A 23096-nucleotide genomic window follows, 5' to 3' on the forward strand; every position below is an offset into this window, starting at 1 on the left:
TAAAAAACTAAAAATAGAACTCCCTATGACCCAGCGATCCCACTCCTGAGCATGTACCCAGAGAAAACCATAATTCAAAGACACATGCACCCCAATGTTCACTGCAGCACTATTTACAATAGCCAGGTCATGGAAACAACCTAAATGACCATCAACAGACAAATGGATAAAGATGTGGTACATATATACAATGGAATATTACTCAGCCATAAAAAGAATGAAATTGGGTCATTTGTAGACATGTAGATGGACCTAGAGACTGTCATACAGAGTGAAATAAGTCAGAAAGAGAAAAACAAATATTGTATATTAACACATATATGTGGAATCTAAAAAAATGGTACAGATGAACCGGTTTGCAAGGCAGAAATAGAGACACAGATGTAGAGAACAAATGTATGGATATCAACAGGGGAAAGCAGGGGTGGTGGGGAGGTGCTGGTGGGATGAATTGGGAGATTGGGATTGCCATATATACACTAATATGTATAAAATTGATAACTAATAAGAACCTGCTGTATAAAAAAATTAAATTGAATTAAAAAATAGAAATAGAGCTGCAAATTGAGATGCAATTTAGAGTTATGGACAATGTTTAGCACATCTTTAATTGTAGGTTTTTTTAAGTTGAAGAAATTTATATACCCTACGCAAATGGAGAAAGACAAACCTCTTCCTTTAAACTGTATAAATGTAAGTGTCCTGGGCCCCACTGTCACTCATTCTTCACTTCAGTCTGTTAGGTAGCCTGCAGCTTTTCTGAGAATGAGCCACTGGAAAATCACAAAGAAGATTATATAAAAATTAAAATTGGTTGACATTTTAATTTGAAAATGCCCAAACTATCAGCCTAATTTCAACTCTATCATTATGATTCTCTTTTTGTTCACTTAGGCACGGATAGCACCTGGTCCTACGGGTCTTCAACAGGGATTCATTTACAGTGAGTACTACAAATCTTTACTCAGTCAAATCAACCTTTGTTTTACAGTGACCATATTTTAAAATGCAGGTTGACATGATTTTGGACATTTGAATATTTACATACTTGTTTAACCTTTATTCTCAAAGTTCAAGGAAAAGGAAGCAAATAAAAGGGTTCAAGGGCTTGAGTAGGGCTGAAGTGCATGAGGCTAATATATATATACATTTGATGTATCACTGGTATGGCTGGTTTATGGGCAGATTATTAATATTGCTTGTTGTTTTATGTGTGCTCTTACACATTGGATTTAATAATGATAACTACAATTCTGGGATTAAAGTTTCTCCTCAGTTCTCTAAAAAGGAGCAGCAGAGAATACTGTGTATTTAGTTGGAAAATCTTTAAAATACCAAGGACACTTTCAACAATGAGGAAGGAGAAAATTTTTTTTTTAAGTGAAAAAAGTTCAAAATAACTGAAAAGTACAGAAAATAATGACACCCACCACTGAGATTTAACATTCCCCACCTAGATTTAACAGATATTAAAAAATAAATCCTTATAGACGCAGCCAATAACTATTTCTTATCCCTTATGCTTCCTTCTCTTGTCTCCTCTTCCCACCTTTTCCAGTTTTTTCAACTTTCGGTATTCTAAAGTTGGTTTATAGCCACACGAAATGTGGCTATTGCAACTGAGAAACTAAATTTTAACTTTATTTAATTTTAATTAATTCAAATTTAAGTTTAAATTACCAAGTGTGGCTAATGGCTACAGCATTGAACAGTGAAGTTCTAGAGAAAGTATCACATAGAGGTATGACATCTTCTCTTTTCTTTTTATTATTTTTTAATAAGTGGCAGAGTGACATTCAAACCCACTCTTGCTCTAGAACTCTTTTTAAAAAAATTAATTTGTTTATTTTTGACTGACCTTAGGTCTTCCTTGCTGCGCGTGGGTTTTCTCTAGTTGCGGTGAACAGGGGCTACTCTTAATTGCAGTGCATGGGCTTCTCATTGCGGTGGCTTCTCTTGTTGTGGAGCAGGGCTCTAGGCGCATGGGCTTCAGTAGTTGTGGCACGAGGGCTCAGTAGTTGTGGCTCGCGGGCTCTAGAGTGCAGGCTCAGTAGTTGTGGCACACGGGCTTAGTTGCTCCGTGGCATGTGGGATCTTCCTGGACCAGGGACGGAATCCATGTCCCCTGCATTGACAGGCGGATTCTTAACCACTGCTCCACCAGGAAAGTCCCCTCTTTTATTTTAAGTGTAATTGTGCTTTTTGATCTTTAATGTGTTTGAGAAGACATGAATATAGCTAGCATTCCAATTGTAAAAGTAGAAAGGAGAGAAGAGTTATAAAAGGAAAGTTTTAAAAAACCAATCTATGTATTGTTTGAGAACTACTTACTATGAAACATGCTGCTGGTTTAATACTATTAAATTACATATATATGTGCATAAATATATAAAATTGATAAAAATAAAAATTTAACATATTCACACTAAGCTACATAATATAAAGCTACCTAATATATATACTGCTAATTTAATGCCATTAAATTGTGTGTTTATATACTTATGTTATATGATATATATTATATCTGACAGAAAAGAATATATGTACTAAAATCAACTCTAGAAGATGTGGGTATCATAATATTAATGAAAATTAAGGGTAATTTGAAATTTTGGTGGTCTTATGCACATGTATGCTATCTACCAATAAAGAAGAATTCAGAGTAATTAAGATAGAGGAAAAAACAAGGGAAAGTGACCGAGGGAAAGACCCATTAAAACAACTTGGGTCTCTTGCAAGACAGGATACTGCTTGTTAAAGTGTGAAGAGAGGATAGAAGAAGGAACAAAACAATTCTTGAAATCTGTCCTTTTGAGTATTTTGAGTTAGGATGAACCAGAATTGATAGAGGCCTGCTTTCACTAATGAGAATTTAATTGTTTTGTGCAATGTTCCTATAATGAAAATACGTTAATTGACAAATGATATTCTTATAAAGTAAGACTAAAAATATTGAGACAGAATTTTCTACAAGGTAAATGATGAACATTGGAGTCAAATGGACATGGGTACAAACTCCGAGCCAGCTCTGTTGCTTAGTTGCTGTGTGACTTTGGATGAGTGACCTAACCTTCCTGACACTCAGTTTCCTTTATCTGTGAATTGGAGAGAATAAAAACAATCACTTCAAAGATTTTTAGAGGTGATGAAATGAGACAATGAATGTCAGGCAGTATATTAAAAGTTTAATACATAGAATAAGCCTTCAAATTGTAGTTAATATTAACTATTGTTGAAAATGTTAAAAGAAATATAAATTTTTAGAAACAGAGCATTTCAAATTCCATGTGGTGCATTTCAAGTATGGTGATGAAAATATAACTTAGCAAATACTTTTGAAAAAGAGATACTATCCAAATACAGATGAATGGAGGTATGGAAAATTCCTGAGGGAAAAGTGTGAAATTTATGAATTTGAAGTACGGAGGTTATTAGAGAAGATGTGAAAATTTTATTATAATTTAAAATCTCAGGAGGAGGGTTATGGAAATGGAGAAAATGGTGCTTTAAAAAAAGAAGATTTATGGAGTGGGAAGGAAGCCTGAGTTGATAGGAAGTAGAAATGGAGAAAGTGCTTGGTTGTAGAATGCACACATGTTTTTAGGCTTTCTGGGAACAAGGCAAGGGAAATAATCCATCATGATCACTGTGGTCCTACATACAAAAGGAATAAACTCCATAAAAGACCTATCTGAAGGCTTTTTTCATACACTATAATATCCCAGTAATGAAAGAAGAAATTTTTAAGAAGTGACAGGAAATCAGAAATCAATAAGACACATGTATGCTTTATATCTACTATATAAAGCGCTTTCTCCTAATTCATCTCCATAGTGTTCTCTTAAATCTTTTCTTGTTTGATTTCTAATAGGCAAACTCTACACTTGCAGCTCCTTTTTCTTACTGTGTTTATTTCTCAGAATCTTGTATTTTGGTTTTTGTGTGTTGAAGTTACCTTGGTCAACAGATTTAATGGAATTTTCTCATTCTTCCTGATTTCTATGCATCATGTGACATTGATGATCATTTCTTTCTTCTTGAGATTCTTTTCAGACTTCTCCTAGTTCTCTGATTAGTCCTTTCTGATCTCATTATTTTCTTTTTTTCTGGCCCTCCAAATACATCTTCTCTTTGTTTCTGCTGTTAGGTCTCTTGGTTTTACATCCCCACTGTGACCATCTGATCCTCTTCCATGCCTTCAACCTTAATTTCTGTTCAGATTTCTCAAACATCTATATAACTGGCTCTAAGTTTTCTCCAGAGCGTTAGTCCTACATTCCTAGTAATGTTTACTGCATATCTGCATCTGGGTATCCTGACAGCAACTCAGACTTAACGTTACTGAAACTAACTTATCAATTTCCAGGTCTTGGTTGTGCACCTCTATCTAAAGTTGCACCATTATTTTCTAAATCAGGCAGACAAGAAACTTCTGCCATCTTTGATTGTCCCACTTCTCTTGCCTCTTATATACAACCAGTTGCTATGCCTTGTAACTTTGCGGAGTTTTGCTATGCAGCAGTCTGTGAAGTAGTGTGAATGACCACTGAATGGAATTACTATATATTGAACCAAATGTTACAAATAGTGATTAGAAGGTCCATTACAACCCTAGGCATTCCCTGATAGTAGGTCAGTCACGTGAGGGAATGAGTATTGGAAACAAATCCTAGCTGGACCGTTAAAGTAGGAAGTTATGGAAGATGGAGAGAGCAAAGGGCCATGGGCCCAGGAAACTAGGCATTCACATAATCTCCAGCCTCTTGACCAATGCAGTGCTTGAGCTATGCCTCTCAGAACAGGTTCCTCTGCAAAGCTTTGTTAGAGTTCTGTGAATAGCAATGTCTGTGTAAACATCTCTGAATATCCTAACAGATTCTCAGTGCTATTTGGATATGAATAGAACAAGAGAAAAACATTTAGTTAAAAATTACAGATATGATTTCTTTAATTTTCTTTTTTTTCCCCACTATAGAACATTTGAAAGGAGGTGATTTGAAGAGCAAGCTGGGACTTTGTGATTGGCCCAAATAAAGTATAGTGTAGTGTTGTATTTTGTCACCTTCCTGCTTTTAATAAACAGAGGCTACATTTTGTCAGCTGTTTTCCTAAACCACACTACCTGGCATCTCAGGGTTACATTTTGGTCATTTGTTTATTTTTTGAACTCCCTTCCCTTCTCCAGTGGGTTGATAACAATATAGCAATACCCATTTATGCAGTATCTTTTTTTTTTAAGTAAAGCAAATGGATTTTTGCATCTTGCTTTACTGAAAAGTTTGCAAATTACCAGTCTTTGCTGTCTTTTCTCCCTCCCAATTTTTCATGGTGGTAATTAAGGACTGTAAATTTCACTTTATCATTTGTGTTAGGAATAGTAGCATAAATCATAGTAATAGCCCCGTTCATTTCAGTAATGCCAGCCTGCCTGCAAATCACTTGTAAATTTGTTCCATGGATGTTGCTCTATCAAATTAATCAAAAAACCACCTGCATACATTTCCTGAGCTTATTTCAAAGGCTTAGTAACAGTGAGGAAGAAAGACCATTGCTGACCTTTCCATTTTTATTTATTTGTGAGCTCTGAATGGCTCGTGCATACGTTTTCATTTTGAACCCTGGCTAACATCTAACTGAGCTTTTTATGTAATGCTTTTTTTTTTAAACACAGGTTGGGATTTGTGCCCCAAATAATATACCTGCCAGATTGTCCTACTGTGGTTCATATGTAGTAATAATAATGTTTGATTGGACATAAAATTGTATTCCATTTAAGAATTTGTGAGAAGTAATACTTTTCTGCTGAAAAAGGATTTTTCAAGTGAGCATAATTGTTTTCAAAGTTGGGAAGTTAGGCAACAGTCACTTATGCTTGTCCCCTGTACCCAGGAAGGCGATACTAACGTGTTATTCTGAATATGGAGGAAAAAAAGAGAATCTTTCCTTACGTGTTTTCCTTTTGTTCCTGCTTATGCTTTCTGGACAATAGCTAAGACAACTCCAGCTCAGGTGAGGCTGGCTCCAGTGCACTGTTTATATAACATGTTGAGTTCTATCCTGGATATAGTGTCTTCTTTGGGGGAATTTCCTGATATACAGTATTCATGTCCAGCTTACTTCTTACTTATTGATCCTACCCTAAGAGGAGAAAGGGGAATTTAAATTTAGTAATGGCTTACTGTTCGTCGTACCCTGAATCAAACATTTTAAGAGGAAAAAACACAGGTTATTTATTTTAATTTTACATTTGGAATTATGAAGATGAGACAAAATCCAGTTCTAGAGCTCAGATAATAAAAATATAATAATAAACATGATATATAACTTTATATTTTTATGTATACTTTCCTTCGATTTCTGTTTCTGATATATAAACTTGGTTTTGAGAAGCTATTACCTGTATGTGGACTCAGTATTTTAGTGAGTTTTCATTGTAGAGTCTTTAGGGTTAGTATAAGAAATCAGACATAAGTATAGGGGTCTTAACTTTCATAAACAGCTTGCTTTTGCATCTAATTAAAAAGATAATGACAAGTTTCCTTTAAATTCTTAGTAGTTATAGTATTTAGTTTTAGTCTGTATATTTTCCACTCTAGTCTCTACTGTTTAATAGTCTATATTGAAGAGTTCACACTTGTGAAGTTGGAATAGTCTTTTGAGCAAATCCACTCACTATATTTTCTGTTCTCTCTGGATGAACATGTAATTGGCAATAATTTACTTCAAAGAATGTCTTTTATTAGAAAAAGAAGAGACAAAAGCAACAGATGGCCTTGAATCTTGCTATTCTCTAAAGAAATTAAAGAAATATAGAAATAAATATTTTATTTCTATGTAGCAAAATCAGAAAGCCCAGAGTGAGTTTGATATATTTTGAAATACTGTTAAATAATTCTTTCAGTAACCATTTGATAATTTAGTTCTAGGTATATATGCAATAATTCTCATGGAGAAAAAGCTTTGGAAAGCAATGGATTAAAATATCAGGAAATTAAGTAGAGGTTTTAAAGAGTGACAGTTCTGATTATTATGGACTCTTTCATGTGTGTGGAAGAAGCTAGTCTTGAAGACATCTGAAAGCATACCCACAAAATAAATATTTTTTATTTGTAGATCCATACATTAAAAATATATTTGTAAATGTGTTTATAAATATATATAAGATTAAAGCATTTTTTCATTGTCTAGTGTTGCAGTAATCCACTTTATCTAATATGAGAGAGAATAAATTAAAATTAATTTAGCCACAGAGAATCTTTTTAGCCTGTTGGATTTACTCATGAGACTGTAAAATATTTTAGTGTTACTTCTTAAAGATAAAAGCAATAAAATTAAATCTTGAAAGCCATCACATTTCATTTAACAGTAAACCAGTGATTAACTGATAAGTTCTCAAAGATGGTGAAATAATGATCTTTCCTTCTACTCCTTTCACCTCTGTTCTCTTCTAAAATAAATCATTTCCAGACTGTCAACAAGCATGAGAAATTTCTAGTTAAAGACCTTTCTCTCTTGAAGACGCTGAAAAGAGGGGCTTAGAGTGAAAAGTGCCATAACTACAATAGTAAGTGCATTCTACCAAGAATAAATAAAAATTGCAAAGCCTGACAGTGAAGAGTACAGAGAGGAATTCAAGTGACTAAACCTCAAATAAAGGATTATCCTTGTTTGTGAGGAATCTATTCCAGTAAGAAATCGATCTAGGAACCTCTGCATACAGAAGCAGTTGGGCAGTTTTTTGAGCGATGGGGAAACTGCCACTGAGACCGGTAATCCTAACTGGGCAGTGACCTGCCAACAGGTCTTCAGGCCCCAGCAATAGACATCTGCCTTTGCCTTTTTCTGTACAGTTATTAGGCCGAGTCTGTTTATGTAGAGAGCAGCTGTTCTAAATCAATGACACTCACACTGTCATTAAAATAAATCTGGTACTATATTTTTTACAGCTCTATTAACTTTACCATTTAACTTTCTCCTTTGTAAAAGGGGAAAAATGAAAACTGAGAACTGTGAGTGTATTGTTTGTTAAGTAGATGCCACCCAGATTAAAATCCCATCAACAGTTGTAGTGATAACTGAAACAAAGTGACAGATTTAACACCGCTGTCTGTTTATGTGTCAAATAGAGTTAAATGTTTTGCTGAATTCTTAAAATGGTTTGGCTCTGTAGTATCTAGCATTATCAACACTGAAAATTGGAGCACAATTTTGTCTGAATATGTGGAAAAATGTATGTGCACTTGAGTATCAAGAAAATTGCTACTGAAAGTGGTACGTTAAAAAATGGGTTTGATTAATGAAAAAAAAGTTAGTTATTTGCATATATTTGTTAGGCAGAAATGAATGAATGAATGAATTCATTCATTTACCAGACTTTCACTGAGTACCTTTTATGAGCCTGGCTTTGTGTTAGGGGCAGAGGATACAAAGTCAAATAACATGTAGTCTCTGCTCTCTTGGAGCTTTTGCTCCAGTGACATGTGTCCACTTTTTCAAAATGTTTTGTTACTTTAGTTAATATTGATTGGATTTCTTAAAAACAAGTTTTCTCCAAATTTTTTTGGTATATGTTTTCTTTATATCTACTTTAAATATCTCTGCTTCTGTTTTGGAATAAAAAAATAAAAAGCAGAGCAAAACAAAACAACAAACAACACCAAGCCGTGCTACTATACTGGGAGTCTACAGAATAGGAAAACCTCTTTAGCTCCGAAAGGAAGAAAAAAATTTTTTCTTCTATGTTAAAGACTATACCTTTTTTTTGAGGATGGTTCTTTAGGTTAGAAGTTCATTGATACACGAATGCCACCTGCAAAATCTGCTACAGTGTTAATAAACCAATACATTTCACATTTTTAACTGTAGGTATATAATTTTATGGGGCATTATTATACAGGTTTAAATAAGAAGAATTTGGTCTTTATGTGAGAGCCATTACAATCTTTCCCAAATAGTAAATATTACTGTTTGAAGAAAGAGAATAGGCTATTAAACTGAGTTGAAGTCATCAATGTCAACTTTCAACTTTCCTGGCTCAGGTTTACCTGTATTTAGTATTATGAGTTCTACTCTGATTGAACACCCTTGGTATTATGTATGGGGCTTGATAAATCTGGGGATTCACCGGCTGATTCATTTATTCAACAAATATTTTGTGAGCATTTACCACGTACAGGGTGTTGTTCATGTGGCTGGGGTTATATGTGTGAACAAGACCATCAGAGCTCCTTCCTTCAAGGACCTCACATTCCAAGGGAAGTCTTGACTAGCAAAGAGTTCAGGTGGGGAAAATCCTAATGATTCTGTCCCACAGAATGAACTGTCCATCTTCAGGGAATGAAACACTGCAGTGTGGGACTTAATAGCTCATACATTATTCTTTTAACTGATACTTAGTGTGCACCTACTGTGTACAAGGCACTGTTCTAGGCATTGGATCTTCTCTTAATATTCAAATTTAGGAGATCTTGAATGGCTCCTAGGAATTTGTATTTTTCTAAGTACCTAACAATCACACAATTTTTGTAAATGACCATTTTAATCAATTCCTTTCAAATGTAAATGATCTCAGCTAGGTTTGTAATAAGAACTATGCGACAGAAAATTCACAGTGGGAAGCAACAGCTAGTACACTATGATGATGCCTTCTATTATGTGTTACTAATTGATAGAAGACTATCATAATCTTTTCTTTTTTTTTTTTTGGCCATTCTATGCAGCTTGTGAGATCTTAGTTCCCTGACTAGGGATCAAACCCTGGCAGTTGAAGCAGAGTCCTAACCACTGGACCACCAGGAAATTCTCTATTGTAATCTTAATCAGGCAAAGTTGATGGCCAAGATGGTGTTTCAGGGAGAATGTTGAAGAGCTTCACTTATTTTCTTGCTGGAATGAAAATCTATCCTAGTTACAAAGAAACTGTGCAGGAATGCCTCAGTTAGAGCCAAAGCTTTTCTCAAACAGGCATCTCTGGTTCTACTCAAATGCTTAAACAAGCCCTTCTGTGACATTGTAGAAAATAGTCACCATAAACCTTGAAGAGATTGGCCTGCAATCAATATTTCTGAGGACCAGATTTTAATGTGGCTCCTGAATCGGGTTTAAATGTTTCCAATTAAAAAATAAATAGGGCTTCCCTGGTGGCGCAGTGGTTGAGAATCCGCCTGCCGATGCAGGGAACGCGGGTTCGTGCCCCGGTCCGGGAAGATCCCACGTGCCGCGGAGCGGCTGGGCCCGTGAGCCATGGCCGCTGAGCCTGCGCGTCCGGAGCCTGTGCTCCGCAACGCGAGAGGCCACAACAGTGAGAGGCCCGCATACCAAAAATAAATAAATAAATAAATAAACCCTGAGCAATTCAGCAGGAAAAACAAGTAGGGTTTGAGAGGGTAGGTGGCAGGCTGATGATGCTGCAGTTGCGAATCAAGGGAGCTCTCCTTTTTGGTAACACATAAATGACACATTGGTTCCCTCTTGCAGCTACTATATGGAATCTTTTGCTTCACCACTTAGAGCAAAATTTACAGAATTTAGCAGCAGACTATCCAAATGTTGGGAGGTACAGGAAGGGTAGGGGTGGGGGTGGGCAAAGAGCACAGAACTAGCTACCTCAGTCTATGACAAGCACGTTTACAATTTTTCTTAGGATCTTGCCTGCTGCCTAATATAACAGGAAGGTCACTTGACAGAGTCACTTTGAGAAGCAAGAAAGATGATACTGTGAATAATTAAGGATGTTAAATCAACCACAGTTATACAGTTCCCTTTGAATATACTCATTTATTCATGTATTACTTGGCCTAATGCTCATTAGTCATTCCACAAATGTCAAGTGCGCTAGACAATGGGGACCTGTTGGAGTACAAGGTGGGCATCCTCTTTGGCCTCTTAGAATTGTACTCTTCTCAAGCAGAAGGGAATAGCAGGTGGTACATAAAAAGGTGACTCAGCTGGCTCATGATTCACTGCTGTAGTCTGTGCTCTAAACATAAATCAGTCGCTCTGCAGTGCTTTCAGCAAATCCAAAACGGCATCCTGTTCTTCTCTTGGTAAATGGTAAAGGGCTTTAAGATGATTGCCTTAGGTGTCTGCTGTTACTCAAGAGTCTCTTTTATGAATGTAGCTAGAATATCAGCTCTGTGAGGGCGAGGACTTTGTTTTGTTGACCCAGTATGCCCAGTTCCTTGAAAAGTGTCTGTCACATGGCAGGCATTTAATAAATACTCACTGAATGACAGTCCAGAGCTTGATAAAGTCAGGAATTGATTCCAGAGCTTGATAAAGTCAGGAATTGATTTAAGTTTCTTGATATAGAAGCAAGTGGAATGAGGAGAAGATAATGGTGTTCTACTTAGATCCTAACATTTGTTGAAGCTCAGTGGGCTCAGATCTTTATAAAAATATGCTTTTTCGAAAATGGCTTTTGGAAAAATGGCATCCTTGTGATACACTTATCATGGTAAAATGCTTCAGGAAATTATAGTCATAATGGAGAACTCTTAGGAATTTCTGTTTTGAAAGTAGGTCAGGCGTTTCTCAAGTTCATCCTGGCAGCAGAATAGTATATTGTATTACATTAATTTGACAATGGACCCTTGATTTTTATAGTGCTCTTAAAAAAATAATTCTAAAAGGGAGACAACTATTGTCAGCTCTATGGAGTTACAGTAGAGCTAGTTCCAGAGCATCCCTGGATAAAATTCCTCACATACTTTCTTCTCTAGATGCAGAATAGACTGTCAAGGGAAATGACTGTGATCCGCGGAATATGATCATCAGACACCATAGGTTTTGGCTTAGTCTCTTCATAGAAGTTGTCCGTGGTGCTGTGGACAGCACTGTTACGGCAGTTCTCCGGGCCGTTTTTTCAAACTGAGTTGTCCCAGTCTCTGAGGGGGTGGAGTTGGAAGAGCAGAGGAGGTAGTTTGGCTCTTGACCAGCCCTCTTTTTCCAAATGGGTAATTTTTAGAATGGGATTGTCAGTGATTCTGGCCAACTTCAGTTAATATTAGATTCTTCATTAGCGTTGACAGAATCTGTCTGGGAATGGGGAAGGAAGTCTACGGGGAGATAATCTAAGTAAAAAAGGAATCCAGTATTCTCTATCTGGGACATGGATTGTTTCCAAAACCTATCCCTTTTATGCCTTATATTAATAAGCATTAATGAGATGAACCATTTAAAAAGGTAAAAATTGATGTGAGCAAAAAATTTCTAAAAACTTACAAAACTGAAAAAATACTTGTTGATGAATGAGTGAATGTGACCAACATAATAAATATGATCAGCTTCTGAAATGGTGACAAAGAATGAAATAATTAACTCGAGCAGGTAGGGGCATATGAAGTCCATTAGAAATTGTCTCTGTGATTCAGGTCAGGTTCCCTGGGCTAAGGTGGCTGCTTAACAGGTCTCCATAGTCTGGGTTTGCCTGCCAGGGATCAGCATAGATATTAACAACTACAATAAAGTTAGGGCTAACGAGCAAACAAAAGCAGTTTCACTTGCTTTTCCTTAGAGCTCCAAGCATGAAGAACCAGTGTTTAGGTCAGCGGTATCATTATGCCCTTATAAAAATTAGCTGTTTGTACAAATTGAATCTGACATTTTATATGTTTTATAGAAGACCATAAATACTTTCAACTTTCTATAAATAATAAAACTGTGAATGGGGTGAATACTCAATGGCATTACTAATGGGTCTTCAACTTGGGAACCATGACTGACAAGCTTGCCGTACAAAGCAATTATATCATTTTTGTCTGAGTTACACTTTGGTTCTGTTTGTTTAATGCATTAAATCTGCCAATTGAAAATTATTGCTGTTTTGGTTATTTCCTCCTAACTATGAAAGTAAGAGCCAAGTTCACAATTTAAAGTCAATACTACCTGGAACCAGTGGAGTGGGATTATATTTCTTCCTTAGGATATTTTCCACCTGGTATTGATAAAATGAATTCATATGCAATTCATGGATCAGGGATTAGAAGAATTTATGAAGCCCTCTAGTCAATGCCACATGAAGAGATAGAGGATGGACAAGGCCTAACTTGTAAGTATGCAAATAATTTGGTTATATATTTACTTTCAGGTTTTACCTACAGTGAGTTGTGAGAGGGAGATAAGAGCTTTAACAACTCCTTACGTTTTTTTATGTCCCAGAAAGATTTTCATTGCATTTCTGATAATTAGAATAAGTAGCTCTATTCACAAATAGTGAGATTTTTACCAAATTTATTTTAAAACATTTTCTGGTTTATACTTTAAGGGCTAATTGGAACTGAAAATGCCAAGGAACAATTGTTAATTATTTAAGCTTTCTAAAATGTAGAAATAAATCTACCAAGTAACCTTTCTTGTGTATTTCTCAGCCCTCCATAACTCCAACCCAAAATCCAAACATGGTTCTTTTTGCAAATATTCCCTATGTATTATATTTTATAAATATTTGAGATTTTTGTTTTGATACCTGCTCATTTCAGATGCTACACATTTTGAGGGGAAGATAATTTAAGCATTCATCATTTTTTTCACAGTGCTTAAAATTAAAAAAACTACACATAACATTGTTAATCAACTATACTCCAAGATAAAATAAAAAAGTTAAAAAAGTAAAAAACTACACATACATGTAAAATTATAAATATCTAAGTATGTGTAACATATATATATAGTTTTTTTGTATTCTTTATGTATAGCACAGGTGAATTATTTTCAACATTTTTGTTTGACCTACTTTTTATACTTTAACAACTCTGTCATTTGCATCAACTCCTACATAATTGGAAATGAATCTACATAGCAGTCAACTTGAATCAGCTTCCTTCAGGCTGTACTAGGCACTGTACAGGACTGTATGATTTCTGTTTGCTTTTATGAATGATAGTAGTAACATTGCCGCTGGTAGTAAAAGCTTGCATACTTTGATAATACATAGGTAAAGCTCATTTTGCAGGAGTGTTATATGACTGAAAGTACTTAATTAGTACACAGTATTTCTGTGTGAGTTGAGTGAGCGTGTTTCGTAGTAATCGGGGACTCACAGAAACTACCAATAAGACATGAGAGGATACCTTTATTATTGCATGGTGAACCTTGGATTCATACCATCTTCACATGTCTTAAAATGTGAATTCAACAAACTGCTCATATAAACTTTTTTCAGTGAGATTTGAATTAAGAAAAATATATTATGTATGTATATATAATCATTAATTAGCATAGAAATAATGGTTTCTCACTCCTCATTGAATATTGTGGCAAGTTCTGTACTTATATACATAAGAAAAATTATACATGTACATAAAAAATGTAGTTATAAATATTTTAAAATAAAATAATAGATATATTAATGAGCAATGTTTAAAGTAATTAAAGCGTGTATACATTTTTCTTTTAAATTTTATTTAATGAGTAAATAAAACCATGGCTGTGTATTGAATACCTAAAATTTGAATTTTTTTCTATGTGATCTGAAGCCATCGCCTTGAGTATTTTAAACCTTTCAACCTGAAGTGGATTATGGGAAACAACTGGGAGAAGCCAGACTCAGAGCTGTGGAAGGAGCTTTGCTGTGATCCTTTACCTTCTGACAACACAGGTTATAGCTCATAACGAAAAGCACTTAACAAATAGAACTCCATGTACCACCACCTTTTGGCCTCAGTTGGACAGCTGAAGTAAAATCATTGTCTGCTACCACTGTAAATGTTCCAACAACACGCCAGAAATAAATCATCTAATTGAACATGACTCTTCTGCTGTATCTTTTACTAATAATGTTTTTTTTTTAATAAACAATAAGAGAAAATAATTGTTAGGGTGCTTCTTTCCCATCAACTCATCCTTCCTGGCAAGTTTTCTTTTCCCTGAAATAGATCTTTGGAAAATCAAGAAAGAGCATGAGATGTTTCTGTTAAAATTCCAGTGATACATTGTATAGTGGTGAGACCTGACGTAGAAAAATGAACAGCTGCAAATTTTGACCTGAGGACATTTCAGTGCTTTGAAAACATGGCGGTGAATATTATAGCTTCTACTTAATGTTACACTTTAATATATTATTTAATTTCTAAATATGACAATTTTCTTGTAGGGGTGGCATTGCAGGTCATCTGTCAGAATAAATGTTAACTTAACCTCAAATACTCTGAGCAATATTGGTCGAGTGAACTAGAGTAAATCCATTAATCATTACATTATTAAATTATTGGGCACTTGGATTCAGGAATGTTTGGTATGTTAAAGGTATATCTAGTCTTCTTTGTCCAGCCACCAGCACTTTCACTGACTCTCTGAGGAACCAATTTATTGATATACCAATAATTATATTTATTTGTATATACATTTATATATTATATATATGTTTATATATTAATATATTTATTTATTTATATATATTTATATACCAATAGTTGATTTTGAGACCTTCAGCTTAAAGATAGACTGTTTGTTTTCCATATCAGCCTTTGAATTTGGGTGGCATGGAAAAGAAGAGGAGGGTAATAGCATAAATGCTGGCCAAAGATTCTTGTGTTGCCCTGGAGTGAAGTGGAATCTGATCCTGAGAAATTTGCCTGTCCTCTTTTTCGCCTCTCTAAAAACAGTTTAGATTACTTATAAATTAAATCCTTGTTTGGTTAAAACTTCTTCCAAATAACACTCTGTAGTTCTAATCTTGTGGCAACATCACATTCATTTCTGGGGATTGCAAAAGTGAATTTTTTTTTTTTTTTTTTTTTTTTTTGCGGTACACGGGCCTCTCACTGTTGTGGCCTCTCCCGTTGCGGAGCACAGGCTCCGGACGCGCAGGCTCAGCGGCCATGGCTCACGGGCCCAGCCGCTCCGCGGCATGTGGGATCCTCCCGGACCGGGGCACGAACCCGTGTCCCCTGCATCAGCAGGCGGATTCTCAACCACTGCGCCACCAGGGAAGCCCAAAAGTGATTATTCTTAACAAAACAAACAAACAATGACAATGGCAAATAAAAACTCAAGAGAATTTAATGAATAGCAACTTCACTTGGAAACTTATATGAAGTACTCAAGTCCTGAAAGAATGAATGAAAAAACAAATTCCATTATTTCTGAGCTCTTATTATGGTAAGCCAGTTCTGTTATAAATCTCAAAATTCCCAACACTTCATATTTCAGTTTGAAAACATACTATAGTTTAGATATATAGTGCAGTGAAATTCAAGTGTGAAACCTCCCCCTCCAGACCACCTGCCTTCCTAGCTGGAGTGAAAATAGCATATTCTCAGTTCCTGATTCATCAAAGTCCGGTTTTCAGGTGTTTTGATGATTAAATCTGCTGAGAGGCCATCAATTTTATACAAAGGTTTCTCTGTAAGGCTGCCTTGTCATACACTCCTGTAAATGGGAGTTTGGGAACTTTAAATGAAAGAGTGTGAAGTTTTCTTTGTGAGGGTCATTAACTGAGGGGCTCTGGATTAATTCAGCAGCCAGGTCTGTTCTTTCAGCCATAAGCCATGCTGTCAGAGAAACTTAATTACACTTTATAAGTGGGATGCAAATGAGTTGTGACACTGTATCATTTCACATGAAAGGTTCATTACTTACATTAACTTGCACAATGCTTGCTCCTAAACCTAGACTCCTTACAATATTCCTGGGATTTTTTTTTTTTTTAAACATAGCTAAATACAAGTAGGGTTTTAACTTTTAATAGCCTGTTTCTTTCTTAATATTTAATACTACAAATGTTCACTTTATTAAATGATTATGAATTGAGCTACTAGATACATGAATGTATTAAGGCTGGCAGAAAAAAAATGTTCTACCACTTGTCTGCTCAACTGCACATTCTCAGGACTAGATTATTCTTTAAAGTAACTTTATATCAGTAACTTCTTTAGCATTGATATCCATGACTTGAAACAGGAAATTTAACAAGCTTTAAAATCAGAAGTCTGAGGAATTTTATCCTTAGAGCTTAACAGATTTTTTCCTGAGGATCAGTTGGGTGATCTGGGGTGAGGAAATATATAAATGTTAACGTAAAAACAAGTTTCATAATGATAATTGAAAGCTTAAGTGATAGGGATAAATCAGTCATGACTTGTGTGACAAGGTGTTAGGACAAGTACAAACAATACATTTGATCCTATTCTGAAGAAATAGTCAAATGGTCCTGAATTCTAAGGGGGGAGAGAGTTCATTTTAGATTCACCCCTCTATTCTCTGATGTGGTAATAGAGTTTTAGGGAAAATTAGTTGTTTCTTCTTAACATAAGCAGTCACATAATCAATCAAGAGTGCTTGACAGTTGTTCTCAAAGATAGGTAGTAGTAGGAAAAACAACAATAGCAAACTTTTGTCACCTGTTAACGCTCTTGGCAAAGTCCTAAGCGCTTTACTTGTATTAGCTCATTTAATACACACAAAAACCCTAGGAGGCAGGTACTGTGTCCCCATTTTAGAAATGACAAAACTGAGAAAGTTAAGCAAGTTGCCCAGAGTTGCACAAGTATGAGAGCCAGGATTCAAACCTACTCAGTCTATTTTTAAAGCCGATGCTTTTTAACCACTATGGCATACTACCCAAGTTGTACAAGGGATTTTTATATTTATTAAATATAATAGAAAAAAAGTAAATAAATGAATGATGAGATCCAAGGAAATCATAGTGGAGAACAGATCTTTATTCTGTTAATTGAGGAACATGATTTTTTAAAATTGAAGTACAGTTGATTTACAGTGTTGTGGAGGAACATGATATTTTAGAGCTATCATACTATGTCTGTTTATTCAAGTAAATTCCTAGGGGTTAGAGTCAAAGATTCATTATAATTTAATATATCAACCACTAGATGGTGTTTCATTTTAGGGCACGTGTCTGTCTTTTTCCCAGTGAGTAGTTCATGGTATTTATTACAAATAGACTTTGATATCAAACTGGAACAGATTTGGAAAAGTGAAATATATTCTTCATTTGTAAAATTATAGAATAAGTTAAAATCATGGAATGCATTGAGCTCTTTCACTATAATTTAATATACTGAAATTGTAGTTTATTAACTAGTACTTTGGTGTTTGAAAGAATTATACAATTTTTAAATCCAGATTTACCTCCTCATATCATAACATGACCATTCCATCTTTTAAATGTTAGGAAATCTGCTCCTAAATTGAGGATAACATGAACGCAATGAAATTTATATGCCCTGTTGTGTCATCAGTTTATTGCCTCTCAGCTTCAAATCCATCCTGCATTGCCTGCTCCGCAATGAAGAAGCTGGATCCTATAATCATTTCTTACTTTCAACCGGCACAGTGTTAAGCTAAGACCATAGAGGGCAGTGGAGAAACATTGTAGGAGGGAAGAGTTTCTCCTCCTGTTTCTAGTATTTTTCTGTTTGTCTTTTATTTGCGTCTTCTGCATGGCTTCCAGCAATGCATGAGAGGAAGAAGCATCCAGGTGCACCCTACCCTAGCTATACTCCCAAAGCACCCAATTTCTTGGGGAGCTCGCATTCCTGGCCCTCATCAGATGACCGTCTCATTGCCAATTCGAACACTATGCCCCCTGACCGAAATGTTCATGAAAATGCATCTGAAGTTGGAGAAGAATATTAGCATTTTAGAGGTAGAAGAAACCTTAGGAGTCATCTAGTCTAAGCCTTCCTTTTTGTAGGAATCCAGAGAGGTTTATTCTATGTGATGTCATACCTTTTATGTAGCATGTAGCACTTTAAAATCTTCCCTTTCAGGGTTTATATTTAAGTAATGATACTATTTACAATTATTTAAAACATTCAATTTGAATTGCAAAGGAGCTTTTAGTTATCTTGAATTTTAATGGGTATTTATTGACTTTCTACAGATTCTCCAAGTGTTTCATGGACTATAAGAATAAAAGAGAAACACTTATTTTCTAGCTAAAACAAAATATAAAACCACAGTGAAGCAGTAAACCAAGATAGAATATGATAAAACCAAGAAGAGTTATGCAGAAAGAGACTGGAGATCATATTTGGGGAATAAAGAGTGCTTTCATGAAGATGACAGACATATTAAGAGGCCTTGAAGAGTGGGTAGGGTTTGAGAGTTAGACTCGAGGAGTGGGGAATAAGAGTATATGGATGGTTTAAAGCATAAACAAAGGTTCAGAGGCAGAAAAATGTTTCACATTGGCATGTAAAATGCCCTCCAGCTTATTTTACTGTGGGCATAGGCTAGTTATGGGAGAACAGTGGTAAAAGTTGGCAAAATTACTGATTTTTGAATTCTTGTAGATCATGACACATGGCATTTCAATAAAAATCAAGAAAATGTACGATGAAATGAGTTGAATAATTGAGTTAATCATAATTATATTCATATAAATTCAAATACATTAATAAATTACATGAATTAAATACTAGACCTTTGAAAGAAACCAAATTCTTCATCTTTGGCCTCTGAAGAGAACTTTAAAAAGAGCTAAACCATTTTGAATATGACATTAATATAAAGATTTCTCACTGAATCATATATGAAAAATTTGGTTTCATTTTTAGTAATCCTAAAATTATCTTCTCCATCGTTGAATTGAATGTTAAACATTATATCCAGTAAAAGCAATTTAAATGGCTTGGTTTTTTTGGTTGGTAGGTATTAGATAACCTAAACAGCTTTCGGTTATTAAAAACCTCGAAATACTACACAGAACATAGCTGTTCATTTAAATGCCCACAGGTGAATTTGAAAAATCCCAACGGAGATAAATGATGAGGAAACAAAGCCCCAGCTGATGTGGCAGCTGCTTCGAGAGGTGGGAATGGGGGTGAGGGTTGGTTCCATCTCTCCGTTATCAAGAATTGGAATTTAATGGCCCTGTAGGAACAGAAAACGGCACTGTGGATACACGAATCAGGGAGTAGAAAATGAAATAGAGAGAAGGTAGTTCCGGTTCCGACGTGCAGATCTTTGTTCCTAGTGTTTAGTTGTCATGGTTGGTGGGCAGTAACTGAGCTAAGATGCTGCGGAGTCTGCCGGCTCTTTGTCAGACTGCCCAGAGGACCACACGTACTGCTTCACACAGGCAGTTTGAAAATAAAGTTCCAGAGAAACAAAAGCTCTTTCAGAAGGATAATGGAATTCCAGTGCATCTAAAGTGTGGGATAGCTGATACCCTCCTGTATAGAGCCATCATGATTCTTACAGTTGGTGGAACAGCATATGCCATATATCAGCTGGCTGTGGCTTCATTTCCCGAGAAGCAGGATTGATTTCAGTTTATCCTCCCAGCAATCAGTTGTTTCAACTCCATTCAGCTCTCTGTAGGCCAGTATCTGATAACTGACTGAGTTTTTCTTTGGGGGTCAATACTTATTGACATGTACTAACGGCCACCAGTAAAGCAGTCTTTACCATGAAAAAAAAAAAAAAGAAAATGAAATGGAAAATAAAATGAAAAACTATGGAACAGTTGCAACACTAGTGAATAAGTCAAGGGTGAACTGGAAAAATATCTACTCACTGGCTCAGAGAGTCAGCTAAGCAACTTACCTGTTTCGGCCTGAGCTGGAAGTTGGGGTAGCAGAATTCTCCTCTGAGAGTTTATGAATGTGGGCCCACCTTCACATTCATTATGAGAATGCATAAACAAATTTTGTCACATTAATTCATTAAAATAGAACAATTAAAATTATGAGTTATGGCCAAATAATCAGTGTAGATAATCTCAAAAGTATAATATATGTATAGCATATACATATACATATATATGTATACATATGTATACATATACATATATACAGTATGCTACTATTTTATAAAGAATAGACACATGCAAGATGACACATTGTATACAGAGTTTATAGGTAAAATTATAAGAACATGGTTGGAAATAATGGCTTTCAGATAATGGCTATTTTGAGAGAGAAAAGGAGATGAATGGATATTTTTCTTAAATTGAGTGTGTTAAAAAATGCTTAAACCAGAAAATTTTGGTGATACAAACAAACTTTATTAACACTTGATGAAGCAGACCGTCTCTATTCAGAAAACTGCAAAATGGGGTGGAAGGCAGGAAGCTGTTATGGGATAAAGAATAAAGGAAAAGGAAGAGAAAAATAGAAAATATCTAATTGGCTGGAGCCACATAGTCAACCTTGTTTGGCATGAGAAGGGAAAAGGAAATAACTATAGAGCCCAGAGTTGGCTTCGTGTTTGGGGATTGGCTGACTGGCTGTACTGCATTTCTGGTCAAGTGGAACATGTACAGGGACAAGAAAGTTCACCTAAGTTTCAATTTGCTCAGGTGGTACCCAAGGCAGGAGCAGCTCCATCTTGGGCCTAGAAAGTTATTATAATAGGTGGTAGATGTTTATTATACCCTTACTTTTTAATATAGCTGAAATATTTCATAATAATTTAAACAACTAGTGACAGTATCTTTGAAAATTTTTTAAATTTTTTAATTTTTTAAATACTTTTAAAAAATTGAAGTTCTGTGTTGATTTACAATGTTGTGCTAATTTCTGCTGTACAGCGAAGTGACTCAGTTATACACATACATTCTTTTTTTATATTCTTTGCCGTTATGGTTTATCCCAGGAGATTGGATATAGTTCCCTGTGCTATAGAGTAGGACTTTGTTTTTTATCCATTCTAAATGTAATGGTTTGCATATATTAACCCCAAACTCCTAGCATCTTAATTAATATAATTTTAATACCAAGTAAAAAATTATCACACTGGCCTCACACAACAAATTTTCCTAATATCCTTTATGGATGTGATTTGTTTGTTTGTTTGTTTGCGGTACGCGGGCCTCTCACTGCTGTGGCCTCTCCCGCTGCGGAGCACAGGCTCCGGACGCGCAGGCTCAGCGGCCACGGCTCACGGGCCCAGCCGCTCCGCGGCACGTGGGATCTTCCCGGACCGGGGCACGAACCCGCGTCCCCTGCATCGGCAGGCGAACTCTCAACCACTGCACCACCAGGGAAGCCCTGGATGTGATTTTTAAAACTATGTAAATCACAAGATTAATAGTAAATGTAAACAGAAGAAATTATAAAAGTATAGATAAAATGTTTGAATATTCTAAACAGATAATATCTTAGATTAATATCCCATGGAAATGATGATTTTTTGAAAATAAAACCACTTTTGGAGTTAGAAGGCTTTTTAGAGTTAATGTCTCTTCTTTTTTCCACTTTATTTTTTGCCAGATGATAAAGCCCTAGATGCACAACAGATTAAGTAATTTACTGAAACCACTCATTAAAGTAGTCCGAATCCAATTCCTTTGTTCCCTAATCTAAGTAGGCCTCAATACTTTAGACTTCCTTATTGCTAGATTATATGTTTTAAAATAAAAAGAAACCTGAAACTATGCTGATCGTTATCTTTAATAACACATTCTTCCTTTATATTTTTCCCCCATCTCATGCATACACATTCTAAGTTTTAGTATGTAACAAAATCACAAAGGGCAAGCAGTAACGGAAAATGCACGAGAGTGGCTGTCTTTATCTTTCAGAACTTTCATTTTGTACATCTACAGAACATAGGTAACAGCGTCTCATTAACCGGGAAATCTGGGCAATTTGTCAAGAAGGTATCAGTGTTGCAAAGCACCCTTTGACTCAGCATTCTAGTACTCCCCACCACCTCCCTACCTGAAAACCAAATAATAATCTGACACTCTAAGCAGTGACCTGGAGTACGGGTCTTTCTCTCCATTGGAGAAGAACATTAGGAGGAAAGGTTCTTAAATGTTTTGTTCTTATTTCAGAACCTCAGGAAAACTGCTTGTCTGTTGGTTTTCTGAACAACTACCATATAAGACTGACAATCTCACCTCCCTTGAGGGCAAGGAAAACGCACAGCAGAATTTCAGGCTTGAAAAATAGCACATACATAATCATCACAGTCCCACTATCAGCCTTTAATTTGCTCCCTGCATCATCCTTAAATGTTTCGGAATCCTATTTTAAAGTAATTTTCTCTTTTAGCAAGAATATCTGGCTCCTCATACAATGATTTTTTCCTAAAAGATTTTAGCAAGCAGATTTGGGGGAAAATGTTAGGAATTTTCTAAGCCTTTGGTTACTTTGAGACAAGCCAACTAAAAAAATCTGCCTAAATAA

The 23096-nt window shown here is 35.6% G+C and overlaps 1 pseudogene; it reads left to right on the forward strand.

Annotated features, from left to right (window-relative positions):
* Positions 1-19950: 19950 nt before the first annotated feature.
* Positions 19951-20228, forward strand: LOC131758717 (cytochrome c oxidase subunit 7A2, mitochondrial pseudogene; annotated as a pseudogene).
* The last annotated feature ends 2868 nt before the right edge of the window (positions 20229-23096 follow it).

Source organism: Kogia breviceps, chromosome 6, assembly GCF_026419965.1.
Source record: "Kogia breviceps isolate mKogBre1 chromosome 6, mKogBre1 haplotype 1, whole genome shotgun sequence".
Lineage (NCBI taxonomy): Eukaryota > Metazoa > Chordata > Mammalia > Artiodactyla > Physeteridae > Kogia > Kogia breviceps.